We start from the raw sequence: 17543 nt of genomic DNA, 5'->3' as shown, positions 1-17543 counted from the left end.
TGTGTTGATCAAAGGAAAAATGCATGTAGATATATACACTGTATAATGCCTCTTCTATATACTGTGTGCCTACACAAAGAATTCTATTTGCAGCTGGCTTCCCCAAAAGCCCAGCTCTTTCAGACTTAATCATGCTAATAAAATTTACTACCTTCTTCTTGGCTTTGGTGAAGATCCCTATAAAATTACACAATGACCTCAGGACATTTCTATTTGCATTAGGGGTGTCTCCATCATGATTCTAACTCCGAGTTCAATGGAATGTAAAGTGATGCTAAGTAGTTCTACTCTAGATGAACTATTTTAAGAGTGCTTCAAGGCAAATACGTCCTCTAAGCCTACTTTTAAAAATAAATTTTACATATGTCTGTACACACACACACACACCTTCCTAGATTCGTACACTAGATTGTTAAGATTTAATACAAAAATTTGTATCAAATAACTACCCTTATCCAATAGGGCTTTTTTTTTTTTAAATCACATTTCCTGGCAACTGATTAATAACCAGGCAAGCTAAAATAATGAACAACCGTTTTGAATTTACTTTAAGGCCAGACTGAAGAATTTAACTAGCTTGGAGAAAACTTAGTACTTGTATTAATAATCATGTCATTTGGTGGGGAATAAAGGTGTTAAGAGACACTAGAGAGGGGTAACTATCATCACAGAAATTTAGAATCAAAATACATGAAACAATAAGGATACCAGAGAAAGCCAAACATTAAACTTAGTACCCTTAACTTAGTACCAAATATTACACTTAGTACCAATGCTTTGTCCACAGATTTATCAAAACTGTGGTAGCCCTGTCAAGTCTCAGTTTGTGCTAGCTGGTGAGAGGGAAATCACACTCTACTGACTGGACATAGCTGGGCTAAGAGAAGACCAAGTAATTGCCGCCATCACTGCCCCACCTACTCCACATATGGTCCCTGTTGATGGGGTCAGCCCAGAGACCTTGTTCTACAGCATGACTGCATCCTACCAAGCTGTAGCTAAGTAGACCAAGGGTAGGCGTCCTACCCAATGGCAGCCAACTGAAAGGCTGGCTAGAAGCCAAGATCATATTCTTACTCCTAGAAAGCCAAAAATTAAAATGAGGTAATAAAGAAAAAAACAAATGAAACATCATGATTTGTAAGTCCAATTTTTAAAAGAACCCAAACCACGAGGAAATAAAACTGTAAGGTGGGCAAAGCAAGCATGAAACTTGGCGGAGTCATTTGCTGGAAGGTGAATATTTGTGGGCCATTTATCATTCACATTATTTTCTCCTGCTCAGCTTTGTAATGTTTACTACCATTCCTGTGATTCTCTTGCATTTCTTCATAACTCCCAAGTACATCACGTACTTGTGATAATCTTATACTTTCAATAATCTGAATGAGTCTCTATTTGCAGTCATCTGAATGAGTCTCTACCTGCAAAGAAAAGATCCAACTAAAAGAGTGACCAAAAGTTTTGCCAAGGAATTTGAAAATCAAGTTAAATCTCCAAGTAAGCTGTTATCTTCATAACCTATTTTTCTCCATTTGACCAAACTGCCATAAGAGAGAAGAATAAAAATGGCCGTAATGGCCTCACAACCACCATTCTTAACAATTCAATAATCAGAAACTACTTCATTTCCCACTTGTGTTTCTCTGGTCTCTCCTCTCCACCCCATATACCCTTACAAGGACTTCATTTATGGTTGACAAATCACAGAAACTGACAGGTGTTTGAGAAATGAAAAAAAAAACCCTTCATCTTCAACAAAACAGAGCATGGTATTTGTTATTATAGATATTCAGAAGAGCAGAAGACTTTTAAGAATATACAGATTTTTCAGTGGTATTATTAATGATATAAAAGTTCTAATTCTACCTTGTTCATTATCAAACAACATATCCCATTCATAAACAATTCCCAGACCTCAGCCGTAAGGTTCTGTATCTATTTTACTTCTTCCTCTCCTTGACTCTTTATCAAGACTGTCTAAACCTTTTTTTTCTTGACAGCATCTTATTCTTTTATTTTAATTAATTAATTTATTTATTTGTCAGAGTGAGAGAGAGCGAGAACGAGAGAGAGAGCGAGTGCGCACAAGCAGGCAGAGCGGCAGGCAGAGACAGAGAGAGAAGCAGGCTCCCTGCTGAGCAAGGAGCCCAATGTGGGACTTGATCTCAGAACCCTGGGATCATGACCTGAGCTGAAGGCAGTGGCCTAACTGACTGAGCCACCCAGGCATCCCTTATTCTTTTATGTTTTTGATGCAGATTATATTTTTTAAATGTTTGAAACATACCTATTTTTATAATCTGTTTAACTAGTAATTCCATTTCTAAAATTACTGAGAACAAATTCAACTGTGTTTTGTTTCTGCCTGATTCTAGTTCATGGTTACATATCCTCTGTGTATTTCTGTAATTTCAGGTTGTGAACTCATGTTTTAGGCAGTTTTATCCATGGGAAGAACCAAGGCCTAAATTTATGGCATATTCTTCTAGAGAAGAGTTGTTGGCTTTGCCAAGACAGATTTCCTTGTCATCTCTCTATGCTGATAAGTGGTTTTTTTTTCTTTTCTACTATTTTAGTAAAGTTACAACCCTTCAAAAAGTCTATGCTTCATAGGGTGGTTTTAATTCTAAAATCCTCTCTTGAACAGGCCCCAGGTCCTGTCTGCAGTAGTGATGCAGCTGTTAAAACTCAAATCTCTTGCTTACTGGGACTGACAAATGCCCCCAAGCAGCTGTGGTATCAGCATCAGCTTACTGCTCTGGTTTTTAGTTTTCTCTTTATTTTTATCCCCAGGAGACCTCTTACTAACAAGGTCAGCAATACATTTAAAAGGAAGTTTATTACATTACAGCCTGTATTTCTAACTGATTTGTACTGGGAAATTTTCCAGACATTTTAGCTCAACCTTGCCAGAAATCAAAGTCCCTTCCTTTTATTTTTATGTGGTCATTTCTAATATTTTTTTCTTCCCCATTTCCTTTAACCTAGGACCCACACATGTCTTGTATCATGCAAAATCGTTCCTACTTCATCAAACCCGATCATTAAAAAGGTGAGGTAATTTGGCATTGCTCAAATTACCAATTCTTCAAGTTGAAAATCAAATATTAAAATGGTAATTTTGTACTAAAATTCTTTCTTTCTTTAAGTCTACCAAGTTTGTACTAGCACAGTTAAACCATTACTTTTTCATCTTTTGCAAAGTTACAAGACTGCATTGAAACCCAAAGAATAAAATTTTCTGGCATTTTAAGTACATTTGAAATTAATTAATTTTAATTCAGTAAATTATCATGAAGGATTAATGTTTTATCTTTCATTTGTAAAACACTATGTCATAGCTTACATGCAGTCCTGACAAAGGCAGAAGAATGATATGACATCTAGGAGCATCTTTTCTGAGCTATGAGCAGACTCACACAGGTTTGTCTCTGTGTGCTAAGCAGCAGCTGTTAGTCCAAGTTAGTTAAAGCATAGGTGTCTCAGCTAATTGGATAAACTGCATGTGTAATACTGGCAGAATAATACATTTTTAAAATAGCAAATGTGATTTTGTGACTTTCTAAAATGATCCAGGACAGCTTGCTAAATGCATATAAAGTAACCTGGGAGCACATGGTGATCATTTGCTTAATATGCCACATTTTAATAATAATTTTTAAAAAGGTGGGTCAAATTTCTGTTTTCTAGGGATTTTATTTTATATCCTTATATTCTGGATATGTAGATGTATAGGTAAGATATTCACTAGTTATATATATATATATATATTTAAGATTTTATTTATCCATTTGACAGAGATCACAAGCAGACAGAGAGGCAGGCAGAGAGAGAGAGAGGAAGAGAAGCAGGCCTCCCGCTGAGCAGAGAGCCTGATGCGGGGCTCGATCCCAGGACCCTGGGATCACGACTCGAGCTGAAAGCAGAGGCTTTAACCCACTGAGCCACTCAGGCACCCCTAGCTTTTCATATTTTGGTGTTAATATATATCACCTGTTTTTTTTTTTTTCCCATATGAGTGATGTGTCATAAAAGTGACAGTTATTTTAACAAAACTGGCAAGATTGCTTTTCTTGATTCAAGAATGCCTAAAATCTCATGAGTGCTCCCAAAACTCAGTAAGAGAGACAGTGTGTGGTGCAGAGACCATAAAGCTGTATGAGAGGCAGGGCTTTCAAATGAGGATTCTACTGCAAATTATTCTAACCTTCTACAATATTTAATGATCAGTGAAAGAATAATTATCACCATGTGTTTTTGTTCAATTCAAAAGCTACAGATATTAGCTTTAATGGCTAAGATGAGCAAATTATAAACCATTCATTCTTGTATTGCCAGCCTTTTGACAGTTTAATATATATGTTAGACCCTGAGCCCCTGAGACATGAGGCAACACTGCATATGAAATTGGCACACTGTGAGTTAAATTAACAAGTCAGATAAAGAATAAGCTGCAGACTGGAGATTGATCAATTATGCCCCCAGCGGAGCAACCAAGGAGCGCCATCTTTGAAAGTAAGCCTGTTGACCTGAAAGAATGAGAAACAACACTCATAGTGATTTTACTCCTTCTAATGTGTCTGATAACACTAACAAAATGTGTCAGCTGGAATGAGCCATGTAATATCAACACACAGGGAAGGAGAAGCGAGGCCCCACAAGGAGAGAGAGGAGTAAAAGGAGAGGAGAGATGACATTCGAGAGTCATGGTGCTCAGAAAATGAAGGTGGGAAGGGCAATCTTTCAATCAGGTCCTCCCACTAGTCCCCCCTTTCACAGAAGGACAAAGTCTCTGAAAGATCAGGACACCAACTTGTTTAAAGAAAAACATTTCATGGTGGTTGGCACAGAAGGGAAATCCATACATCCCTTGGCCATGTGTGGACCAACTCCTTTCCTTCAAAAGTGACGCTGGTGCCTGAGAATGTACTGTGCTCTGGGACCCAGCAGGTGTAGTTTGTGAGTCATTCTAACTGAGAGCCTCAGCCCCTATGAGGTGGTAAAAGGGTCTGATGGTAAATACCACTTAACATCTGGTACGGAACTAGCAGGCAATGAAATTATACTGTGTGCGTGAGAAAGGTGGCCCAAGATATTGCTCAGGCTCTGCTCCTCTTCCAAAAAGCCATGTGTGGCTACCTGAGTGTTTCTTTAGTTAATGTTATGGTATGAACCTGGTATATAAGTCTCAGAAATGGGGCAAAATAGGTGGTTCGTGGTTTCTTAAAATTTGGGCCTTATCTGTCTATATCTCAAGTTCCTCATCTTAAAATAAGAATAATAACCACAACTATTTCATGGGTTATAAATTTTCATTGTAAAGATTAAACCAATTAATATATGTCAAGTGTTGAAAACCATGCTAGATTTGTAACGTTCCATAATTAACTAGTCTAACAGTGTGGTTGTTATCATCTTTTTTTTTTTTTTAAGATTTTATTTGTTTATTTGACAGAGAGAGATCACAAGAAGACAGAGAGGCAGGCAGAGAGAGAGAGAGAGGGAAGCAGGCTCCCCACCGAGCAGAGAGCCCGATGCGGGACTCGATCCCAGGACCCTGAGATCATGACCTGAGCCAAAGGCAGCGGCTTAACCCACTGAGCCACCCAGGCGCCCGGTTGTTATCATCTTAACAGACTTATTTGTTTTCCTGACTTCTTTACATTTACCCAACTTGTAAATTTTTAAATTTCTCATGAGATTCCATATTTCAGCCATTTGGATGTAACATTCTTCTTCCATAGTAAATGAAAAGGTATCTGCTACATGTGCATATATTTTTTTAAATTTTTATTTTCTTAAGATTAATTTATTATTTGAGAAAGAGATAGAGAGAATGAGGAGGTGGGGCAGAGAGAGGGAGAGGGAGAGAATTTTAAGCTGACTCTGTGCTGAGCATGGAACCTGACACAGGACTCCATCACAGGACCCTGAGATCATGACCTCAGTCAAAACCGAGAGTCGGATGCTCAACTGACTACACTTTCCAGGCACCCCTGCGTGTGCATATTTTCAAATGAACATCAACTAAAGGCAAAGTACGAGTTGATCCGCCAGGAGAAAAAGCAGCCCAATGAAAATGTGTAATAGAATTCTTCTAAAATGGTAACAAGAGATAGTAAGTCAAAATTTCACAGGATAGCAAAATTTCATTAATCAAATTTTTAATTACACAGATTATATAGGTTCTCTCCATTAATACAACTGGATATAGTACATAGCATACTATTTCTATTTTTTTTTTAAGATTTTATTTATTTATTTGACAGAGAGAGAGATCACAAGCAGGCAGAGAGGCAGGCAGAGAGAGAGGAGGAAGCAGGCTCCCTGCTGAGCAGAGAGCAGAGAGCCCAATGCGGGACTCGATCCCAGGACTCTTGAGATCATGACCTGAGCCTAAGGCAGGGGCTTAACCCACTGAGCCACCCAGGTGCCCCGCATACTATTTCTTTTGAATAAAGTTATACACATATATGATTCTTCCCAAGTACTAATTTTTTTTTAACATTGTATCTTGAAAAAATTGCACACCTACAGTAGAGTTGTGAGGACAGTACAGAGAGTTCTGCATACCCTTCACCCACTTCCCCTTACTTAGCCATGGTGTCATTAATAAACTAAGTCAACACTGGTACAATACTATTAACTCTACTACAGTCTATATTCTGATTTCCCCATTTTTCCGCTAATGTCCTTTTTCTGTTTCAGGGTCTAATCTTTGACGCCACATTAAATTTAGATGTCACGTCTTAGTCTCCTCCAATCTATGACAATTCCTCAGTCTTTGGCTTTCATCATTTCAAAACTTCTGAAGAGTACTCACCAGTTATTTTGTTCCTTTGATGTTTTCTTAGCATTTAGACTGTGGTTATGGATTTTTGTGAAGAATACCACAGAGGTGAAGTGCCTTTCTTATCACATCAGGGGATACATGATATCAATAGGTCTTATTACTAGTGATGTAAACTTTGATCACATGCAAGGTGGTATCTATCAGGCTTCTCCACTGTTACCCTTTTTCCCTTTCCAGGGGTTTGTTACAATGTCCAGCAGAGGAATTGGGTTTTGCCTCCTGGAGGGAGGAGCATCAAGACATCTGTGGACTTACGTTAAGCCTCCACAGTAATTAATAAATACTTTGGGGGAGATACTTTGAGGCTATACAAATATCCTGGTTCTATAATTTAGATGTTTTCAAAAGCCATTTTTACATATATCATTTCCTTTGCCCTTCCTAAGAATCCTTTATTTAATGAATAAATAGACTGAAAATGATGGACACAGCTCACTATAATTAAAGTCTAAAGCAGAATCCCAAGTTCATGCCATAATCATCAACTCACGTGGCATTGCTAATTTTGTCGCTCAACACCAGCATTGGAAGATTTCACTGTCCAAACAGCAATGCGGGCATAAATAGGTATGCACACTCATTGGCATCAACTTGCCCTACTGAAGACAAAACCTGAATAATAGAAAATAAGGAACACTAGGAGACAATCAAGTATTTGATGCCTGAACTGTGTATGCACATCATTGTCACTCCCCTTCTAAATCAAGAGGATTGTTTAATGATCTCAGAATGTCTATTTGGCTCTTTTCCCACAAAATAAACTGGACTCTGGACTACCTAATCAGTTCTTCTTTGATGTCTCAATCCCAATGGGAACTATAGTTTAGGCTTAAGTCTAAAATACAGTTTGAGATATATCTATTTTCTATGGAATCATACTTCATTCATTCTTTGTTAAATATTTCAGTAATCATCTTTAGTTAATACCATATTTTATAACTGAAACTCCATAACATTTAAATTCTAAAAAGACAAAGCCTAGATGGAATATTTTGTATGCTTTTAGATAATACTTATAAAGTAATTCCACATACATTTCTTCATGTAATCTTTTCAAGCACACTGTCAGATAAACAGAAAAAAATAACTTTATTTCTCTTTTACAGATGAGACTTCTAGAGTTTCAAGAAGTTTGCCTATGACCAACTATCTAACAACTGGTAGGGTCAGGACTTGAAACTAGATAGAAATACATTATATTGTACAACTACATTTGGACTAAACTGGTGGATATTTACTCTTTTTATTTATATCTGAATTTGCCCTAACATACTTGGATGTATCAGGTCATTTCTTTTCACCAAAATGCATTCTTAGAAACTAGGCTGGAATTATTGACACTTCTTCAAATCACATTTTTTTTCACAGCCTAGAACATATATATGCTCATCTGATGAAAACATTAAAAATACAGAAAAGATTAAAAACTAGAGAGGAAAAAATACCTAGGGATAACTATGTTCCTTATTTGTTATATTACCTCCTAGTAGTAGTTGACATCGTTAAGATCACAGTGTATCTATGATTTCATATTCACTTGAAAGATACATACTTCTCTTTGTTAGCAAAAGCTCTCCATGCACAAAATTTTAACATACCGCTAACAAAAACAGCAAATAGGATGTTTAATGCCAGTTACTGTTCTAAGTGTTTCACAAATATGAGTTTATTTAGTCTTCCTCTCAGACCTATGAGGTGGGTATTATTATCTCCATTTTACAGAGTATGAAACTGACTTCATGGCCATATAATGCTACACCACCTGAAAATACCATAACCTACTTAGCCTTCCCACTATTTCTTGGTTTTTGAGGTTGTTTACGATTTGTAAAGCTGAAATTGGCACAGGCAATGCTAAGTTCTAACTCTGCATATGTTTTTAACATAAATGTGTGCTGGTTTGGCAGCAGCTGTGAATTAGGTAATGTAAGAAGTGAAGCGCCATCTTTATTCGCCATTGCCAGAGTTAAGTGGTACCAAAAGGGAAGAGAAAGCAAGGCTGTCTTTCAATTTTCAAATGTCTTGAAGAGCCTGTAACACCTAGTGTTAAGTCTCATGGACAGGAACCCAGTGAATCACCTTTTTGCCTGAAGAATAGTCTTTACAGGTGATGTCACCTTCCCTCCATGACGGCACTTGGTGGTATGGTTTAGGTCAAGGAAATCGTGATGGAGCAAAGCAAAAGCCCTCAGTACTGTCAGTCAATACGCGGCCAGCGGGATCAGAAAAATTGCCTGGGTTAACTATTTTGGTCTGGCAGACCACATTGCCTTTCCATTTTAAAACAAAATAAGAACATTCCAAAAGTCCTTCCGAAATGTTTCTCTGCACGGCAGTGGGAAGACGGAGGTCCAAAAAACCAAATAATACTAAATGTGAGCTGAGGCCCAGGGACTGCTTCCCTACTGCCAGTTTGGAATTGTTTGCAGGAATAAGTAGGTGTCCTGTTTTGTATAAATCCGGACTTTTCTCACTTCAGATACAGAGAGAACACTTCTTTTTAAATTAAAAACAATCCCCTTCAAAGCAAGCCTCCATCATTCAAAAAGATATCCTGCGCCCGAAATGCCCTTTACCTGCTTTATTTACATGAGAAACACGACAGAAAGAGACTTTATGCTCTCTTCCATCTAATTTCTCTAAGCTACAGCCATTGATTCTTTGTAAGTTTATTTATTCAAAACAACAGCACAAACAATTCTTTTTTCTTGGGTCAGCAGCTTACTGAATTAACATCAATCATCAAAGGAGACGGGGCTGAAAGGAAGATGGAAGCCCATTTTCTCAGAGATTGATTTTTTTTAAGCCAAAACACACAGGCATAAGCAGGAGGTTATTTACCACGGAAAAGGTTCAACTTGAAAGTCACAGCCCAAAACTGGGTACTCACAGCACACATCAGTTCCCTTGAAATCTTTAAGAAGTGTTTTGGTTTTTTTTTTCCCTTCACTTAAATTTCTTTTTTGATGGCCTGGAGAGTTTGATTACTTCACTATATAAAGCCCACCTGAATAGCTTAAAACAAGGGGAGGGCAGGTTCCAAAGAAGAGAGAAGTAGATCAATGTTGGTGTTATTATAATGATTTTCTAATGGCCTTCTCTACTCTCTTTACTTACTTTGATGTATTTAAAGTGGGCAAAGTTCATCAAAGACCGCTGTGATTAGAGTCTTAAATGTGTTTAAACAACTACTTTTGGCATGTTTGAGAGGTGATTTGCTTCATAGGTCCCAGCAAAATTATTCTTTGAGGACCTTGATCTGCTTCTTGCTTGGAATTCAGCTCAATTATTTTTCCTTGCAAGGTGGGGGTGGAGGGTTCTTGCCTGAAAATGAAGTCAGAGGGGTCAGGATTCCTGAGACTGCTCTAAGAACTGCAAAAAGTAATTGGTTTATATCCATTTTACATCCTGTCCTGTCAGGGGAATGTGTTTCCTTCCTACAGCTTTTCTGGAGATTTATGTAAGGTGAGGAATGCATTAGACCCAGCGTATATAAACCACTAGGCTCCTAGTTCAGTAGAATGTGCTATGTTCTTTATTTCAGACATTTTAAACGTTTGCCATGTTGTTAAATCAAGTTTAGGAGAAAATAGGAGATTTTTAGTCCAGGGTACAAGTAAATGGAGGAAGATCAAAAAGAAAGAAGAAAAAAGAAAAAAAAGTTCCCTAAGCCTGATTTGGCTGGGCAGGGCAACCTGTGTTATCACTGTTTTCTCTCAAATTGAGACAAAATTTATTTCAGTTAAGACTTTGATATCAAAACCATCAATCACCCTCTTGTCTGAGGAGGAAGCAGGAATATCCACTTGTTCCCCAGATGTAAAACAAAGATTTTTAGCCTCTAATTCACAGAGATTGCTGAGGAGTAAAGTTGGTTCCTTAGAAGGAAGAAATAAATTCATTAAATAAAATCAGTAAGAACCACAAAGGAGTTTCACCTATTTTTTTTTAAACACCCACTACTTAACAATGAGATATTGTGATCTGTTGACCACTCTAAACTTGCATTTCTATTTTCTTCCATGCTTAGATCACATGCAAATTAGCAAACTAATGTCGTCCTGTATACATTATCACCTCTGGCCATTTCTGAGTAATCTTTTAGCTCCAATGTCCTCCAGAATGCTGTGCACTGAGAAAATGCAAAAATCTAAAAGAAAAAAAAGCCCTACCTCAAATAATGACTGGCAATGTCGACCAATTATAAAGCATTATAGTTCCTATAATGTCTCCACCATTCCATGGGGAGAAGCTGGGATTGAAGCAAAGCTAAAACAAACCAGAACAAAACTAAACTCCCCAGGGCCAGTTCCTGGGCATGTTAGAGCAGTTTCCGTAGGAGCTCCTCACTTGTCAGGTGCAAGGTTCTGCTCTGAGTGATAACTGATCACCATCCCTTATGAGAAGGAGAAATTAAAGACAACATTTTAATAAAAATGCTTTGAGAGAAGGTAAGTTAAAAAGCCTGATTTGGAACAAAGGTAGCAGAAGGTTTAAAAAAAAAAAAAAGGTCTTTGTAAAACCCGGAAAATAAAATTTCCTCTGGTTTTTGAAATGGTGCATTTGTGTTGATTTCTCTCCAAATGAGCAATTTATGGAGGAGAAGCATTAGACTTATGGGATAACAGCTGAAAATATGTTGTGCTTTTGGGAGTGTTGACAAAAACACTCCAGGGTAAGGGCCTAAATGATTAGTATGTGATGAGCCTGAACTAAAGAGAAGTCCTGAGATCAGTTTGAACAATGAAAGAATAACAAGAAAAATACAAAAATAAAATACCTAAGTTTTTTAAGAAGTAACGGAGCTCAACCAGGCAGAAAGAAAGAGGGTAGGAGCCTTCAAGAACTTGGGTGGTAACACAATGTAGAAATCCAGAAGGGGGAAAAAACAAAAGGAGAGGGACGACACTAGGTGTGTGATTCAATTTATGACCTCCCCCCAAAAGTAAATAAAGTTTCAAAATAAACATAACCTTGAGAAATCAGTTACTTTAAGAAAGGGGTCAGCATGAGGGAAACAGTTGGGAGTAAATTGCATTAAAATATTTCCCTTTGAGTGAACACACAGTGTAATAAGCCGTGAAGAGCGTAATTCTGTACTTACATTGTGTTTTGCAAGCAAAGTGGGAAATTGAGAATTACTGAACCTTGCTGAAGTTCTTATCCAAATGAGTGTTTCAATTAGTTAACGAAAATTTTCCTATGTTTTAGAACTGGAATTAGTCTATGGAATAAAGCAGTCCATCTATGGTGTTGCAAAATGGCCCTGCAAATTTTGTTATATATGCGACTAAATCTAACCAAAAAAGCTTTTTGTATTTATAACACACAGCAATATTATTTAGAAAAGATCATGTGTGTGTGTGTGTGTGTGTGTGTGTGTGTGCATATATGTGTGTGTGCACGTACACATATCTACCTATATATACATACACATGCACATATATAAAAGCTTTACTAAAATATATTTCACACAATTTCCATACCATAAAATTCACCCTTTTTTAAAACATCATTCCGAACCTGGAGAAAATAGAGCCTTATTGAAAACGGTCAATGAAAGTTTAAGAGTACATTTATAGTGTTGCATTTTAAGTCCAGTATACTGTGGAGCACATCACGGGACCTGAAACAAGCATTCCAAGTGACTAAGTGACACAGGCTCTGTGAAACATACCTGCAGACCACTGAAGGAAACTTAAAAGGTATACAATCTTTTAGTGAACACTAACAACAACAACACCAGAGCATTAAATTCTGATGCTATTTAGCAGAAAGGGAAGGATTTAAGAGGGATTGCTTTTTGGGTTGTGGAGAAAGGAAAGGAGCTTTCATATACCTTTTTAACTGTCAAGGTGCTGAATACAGTTCGCACATAGTGAGCATTTTTTAAAAAAGATTTTATTTATTTATTTGACAGACAGAGATCACAAGTAGGCAGAGAGGCACGCAAAGAGAGAAGGCGGGAAGGTGCGGGGCTCCATCCCAGGACCTGAGATCATGACCTGAGCTGAAGGCAGAGGCTTAACCCACTGAGCCACCCAGGTGCCTCCATTGTGAGCATTTTAAAAATATTTGCTAAATTAAAGAATAAAGGAAGCTGGAAATGTAGAAGGAAAGCAAAAGCCAAAGTAAAAAAAACACAACAAAACAAAAAACAGAAAAGCGAACTTTAAAATACAAACCTAGAATTCCAAATTGAAGCTCTGGAATTTTATTATGGTTAAACTCAAAATAATGCTCATTTCTTCTTCTTTTTTTAAATGCATGGAGTGCATTTGACATATGAGAAATTCGGCTCCATATCCCTTGTGGGGAGATCAGTATGGCCCTGACAAAGATGGAAGTGTCTAAATATGAAATCATGGATCAAATCAAGCACAGTAAATCACCTGGATAGGGTCGTTTGACCCATGGATTTGGTAGAAGGTTTGTGCAATTGTAAAGACAAGGGGATTTGTCATTAGTTCCCAGGAAATAGCAACACATCTTAACCATAACAAAGATGTCAACAAGAATATTTTTATTCTTTTTTCTAGAACTTAAAAATGAGAGACAAGAGAAACACTAAGAGTTACCAAACCAGTTAGTTTTGTTTCATGCACAGGAAATAGGGAGGTCAAATAAAACAATAATATTCTACAAGGATCACACAGATATTATCGGTATAAACGAGTATGTCAGAATAAGGGAGGCAAGAATGTGGAGCCTTGGAAAGTCATCAATTTATTTTAATTTTTTCTCCCCCCACTTCTCTCTCTCTCTCTCTCTCTCGATTACACACACACAAACACACACACACACACGTGTGTGTGTATACTTACTTACTGTATGTATGTGTGTATCCCCAAAATGATAGTTGTATATGACTTTTTGAAAAGCGTTCTGTAATGCACACGATAAGTAACTCCTACTGGAAATAAAAGGTCTTTTCACTAATGAAAATCATCAGGAGTATGGTTCCAGAGTATACAAACTTGGCTCTTACACAGACATACCATATCCTATTAATTAATATATTTACTTGGTGAAAAAGAGAAAAGACTGCCTTGGGGGAAAAAAGGAGAGGGTGGTGGTTAATAAAATGCCTTATGGGGAATTCACAAATCCCAGAAAATACAGCATTGTCCTTTCTACTTTATATACTCAGACACCATCTTGAATCCTGTATTCCCTCCTGGGCCAGGCACATGACAAGAGCAATACTTTACTAGAGAAGAACCCAAGAAAGGCAATCAAGCTACTCAGAAAAAACAACTGCTAAGAAACTAAGGTCACTTAAGTCTGCACATAAGGAAAATGTGACTAATTTATTTAATGGCTATCATAAAGGGATTAGATCTACTCTATGGTGCTTTCCAAAATAGGCACACTCAGTGTTTTACTCATTTAAAAAATAAAACTTGAACACATTCTCAGTGTAACATGCTGTGCTAGATGAGGTGGGATATACAAAGGTAATCAGACAAAAGTCTTGTTCCCACAGAGTATACAGTCAAAGGAAATTTAAGACATCAAGTTAGGGTATGTGCGCTATTGAGGATCTGGAACGGTGCGTGGTGTATAATGGACACTTGGTAAATATTTGTCTGAATGAGTAAATGACTGCAACTCTCACCCCCATGGATCTTGCAACTCCCTGCCTGACTGAGTTCCATCAGCTGATGTGGCTGCCTCATGTTCTCCATCAAAGGGTAGGCAACCTTCCCAAATGGAGAGGAGCTATTCTTCGTCTCCACAAGCAGGAGGGGAGGGAGAGGGAGAGAGGGAGAGGGACTCTCAGCAGACTCTGTGCTGAGCAGGGAGCCCGACGAGGGGCTCCATTAAAACACCCTGGGATCACGACCCAAGTGGAAACCAAGAGTCAAATGCTTAACCGACTGCACCCCCCAGGTACCCCGAGATGAGCCATTCTTTATTCACCATACAAGTACAGATAATACACAAGGCAGAAACGATCACCTGCCAGAGAAGACACTCAAAAAGTGCTATGTGAATTTAGAAGCTGAAAAAATTAAAAAATAAAAATTACAGGAAGGCAGATGTTAGCTCAATCTAATAATTGAAGATGCCCAACCAAGAAACAAGTACTACCGAACTCCCAGCTCACCAAATTGAAACTGTCCCTTCTGAAGCCTCTCATCTGAGGGTTACTTTACACTGTTCCGCCCTCCATTATCTGGAAATACAGTCTAGGGCTATTCATTTTACAGGGTCATCAGGAATATAGTCTGCTGTAAATCACAGAGTCTGCCAGGTAGAATGGTTTGCCTACACCAAAAGTGGGTAACGAGCAAATCAGCCCTCCAAATCTTTCAGTATAAAGCTAATTCTTCCCTGATCAAGAACCACAGCTTCACACACAGTCTAGAGAGTATTTCTGTTATCTGGGCTTTTCTAAGGTGATATCACATATTCTTAGATAGAACTATGAGACAAGAAGTCTTCAGAGACTGGTCACTATTACATACATACATCTACTGGTCTAGTTGCTACTAAAGAAATTCTATCTAGAGAACCACTGAGTTGTGTGGACAGATCAACCTGAGTTCTCCTGAGTATCATATGATAAACAATAAAATTATGACTTTAGCAAATGCCTTTGAGTGCAATGAAAAAATCCTTTGAGACCTGGTTTTTAAAAATGTTACACTTAGAGTTGATGCCTCCATTTGGTGACAACTCTGTGTATCATTTGCTGGTAGCAAAACACAATCACCAGATCATCTGTCGATGACTCTATTTCCATAAAGGGAAACCTCAGCGTATCCTTCTACCATGTATATATTTTTAAATAAATAAGCAATAAAATTTAATTATCTTGATTTTAAAGACTGAAAATGTAATATAAAAGAAACATTAAGTACTTTGTGTTTTTTGAGGTATGTACAACTCTACTTTGCAATACCTAACTTCATTCAGCACTCTTCCTTTACAGATGTTTTGAGTGATTTAATTTCAAAGAAAAGCCCTAGCAATGCATCATGTGGCAACTCTGTGTGGCCAAGGAGACTCAAAATGGAGGCATGCTGGAGCTCGTAGTAAATGCCTCAAGCTAACAGGACAATGACAGCCTTTACTGTATAAGCATTTTCATGAACTTACAATGTAGAGCAGAACTATCACAGGCAACCTATGAACCCAAACCAGAGTGCTGACATATGTGACAGGAGTCCATGCTCTTTAACTTTTAAAAATTAGGTGACAATTGAATGCATGAGGATTTTACACAATAATTAAAGGCATCTGACTTTCTGCTTGTTTTTCAAATTTAGACAATCTGGCACGACTGGGATTATCTTCTAAATGACAGTGATTAGCAGGACCCCACAGAGGCTAGCCCCTCCAGTTTGGCTAAGTCTCCATTTATGCCAAAGTCACTCATTTATGTTATCAGTCAAGCTCCTGTTAAGTCTGTGACCTTTTATTTCAAGGAAGAAATGTCTAATGAAGGGAGATAAAAGCAAAGATAATACAAAGATAACCCCGATAACCTCAATATAATCAGGTACACATTTACACACACCGAGTTCTAAGCATTCATGAATGTTAACTCCTTCTGGATTTCAACCATGAAACAGAATGGCCCTACTGACCGATGCCCACAGTGAGATAACTTCATTTATTCACTTCACTGCGGATGCTTCACTTATGGATAGCTGGCAGTTAGGGTCATCTTGAAAGGCTCCAAAACGATAAACTGATAATGAAGGAATTATGAAACAGTGTCCTCCTCTGCCCACCTACCACCTTCCCCCGCCGCCGAAAATCCAAGAATTTTCCATGGATGAAGATGGCAGAAAATATTAACTTAACATGTATTTATCACAAGAAATCATGTGTTGTGTAGTTTTAAGAATACTTCCTTATTCCAAATTGCTAATTTGGAGTTGATATTGATATAATCTTCCAAAATGTTGCTAACATGATTGAGTCTTTTCTTCCCCCAGCCTCATTACATTCAGATGCTGGTACTAAGCATAATGTTAAGCATTGTAATTCTGCCTTTATTAGATTCAGGTATATAAATGGCATCCCAGTGAGCGTGGTGAATTTTGATCATTATTTCTCCACTCAAGTTATGTTCATCTTCCTGCTGAGAGGATGATCACAGAGTTTTACCACAAGCCCAAGGGACCCATTATTTATTATATTACATTTTATGGTGTGGAGTAAATAAATAGCATTAAAGTGCTAAATTCATTCACAGAGATGAACTGTATTCATAAAGTGGAGAAATTCTTTAAATCAAGCCTATGCTGCTAATAGGCTCTTCATAAAAATGCAGAAAACATCCATTGTAATATGGCAGCAATAAAAGGAGGCAGCTGGGTTAACACACAGAAATACCAGAAGGCAAACATTCTAGGCAAGGCACACAAATGGCATATAACCGAATCACGAGGTTAAACACACAAACCTCACTTACTAATCTGTCGTTTTCATGTAAGTGGACTGTAATAATTCACACCTTAAAAATAATATAATTATCATAACAGCAGAATTCAAAATAAACTCAGTGTAACAGTATGTGAAGAATTCAGCAACCCCAAGCCCTCTTAAGACCTGCCTTAATTAGCCATGCATTTTGTCTTAATCAGCATGTCTTACATTAAAAGGCCATTTGGTAGGGAATGTGTGTGCATTTGTCTTTTGTATTATATATAATCTACTCCCATTTCCATCT

The 17543-nt window shown here is 37.7% G+C and overlaps 1 protein-coding gene across 4 annotated transcripts in view; it reads right to left on the bottom strand.

Annotated features, from left to right (window-relative positions):
- The window catches only part of EXOC4 (exocyst complex component 4), a 755957-nt gene that overhangs the window by 339452 nt on the left and 398962 nt on the right, over positions 1-17543 (bottom strand). The window lies entirely within an intron of this gene.

The sequence above is a fragment of the Lutra lutra genome, chromosome 11 (genome assembly GCF_902655055.1).
Source record: "Lutra lutra chromosome 11, mLutLut1.2, whole genome shotgun sequence".
Taxonomy (NCBI): domain Eukaryota; kingdom Metazoa; phylum Chordata; class Mammalia; order Carnivora; family Mustelidae; genus Lutra; species Lutra lutra.
This window is presented reverse-complemented; position numbering and strand designations above follow the sequence as displayed.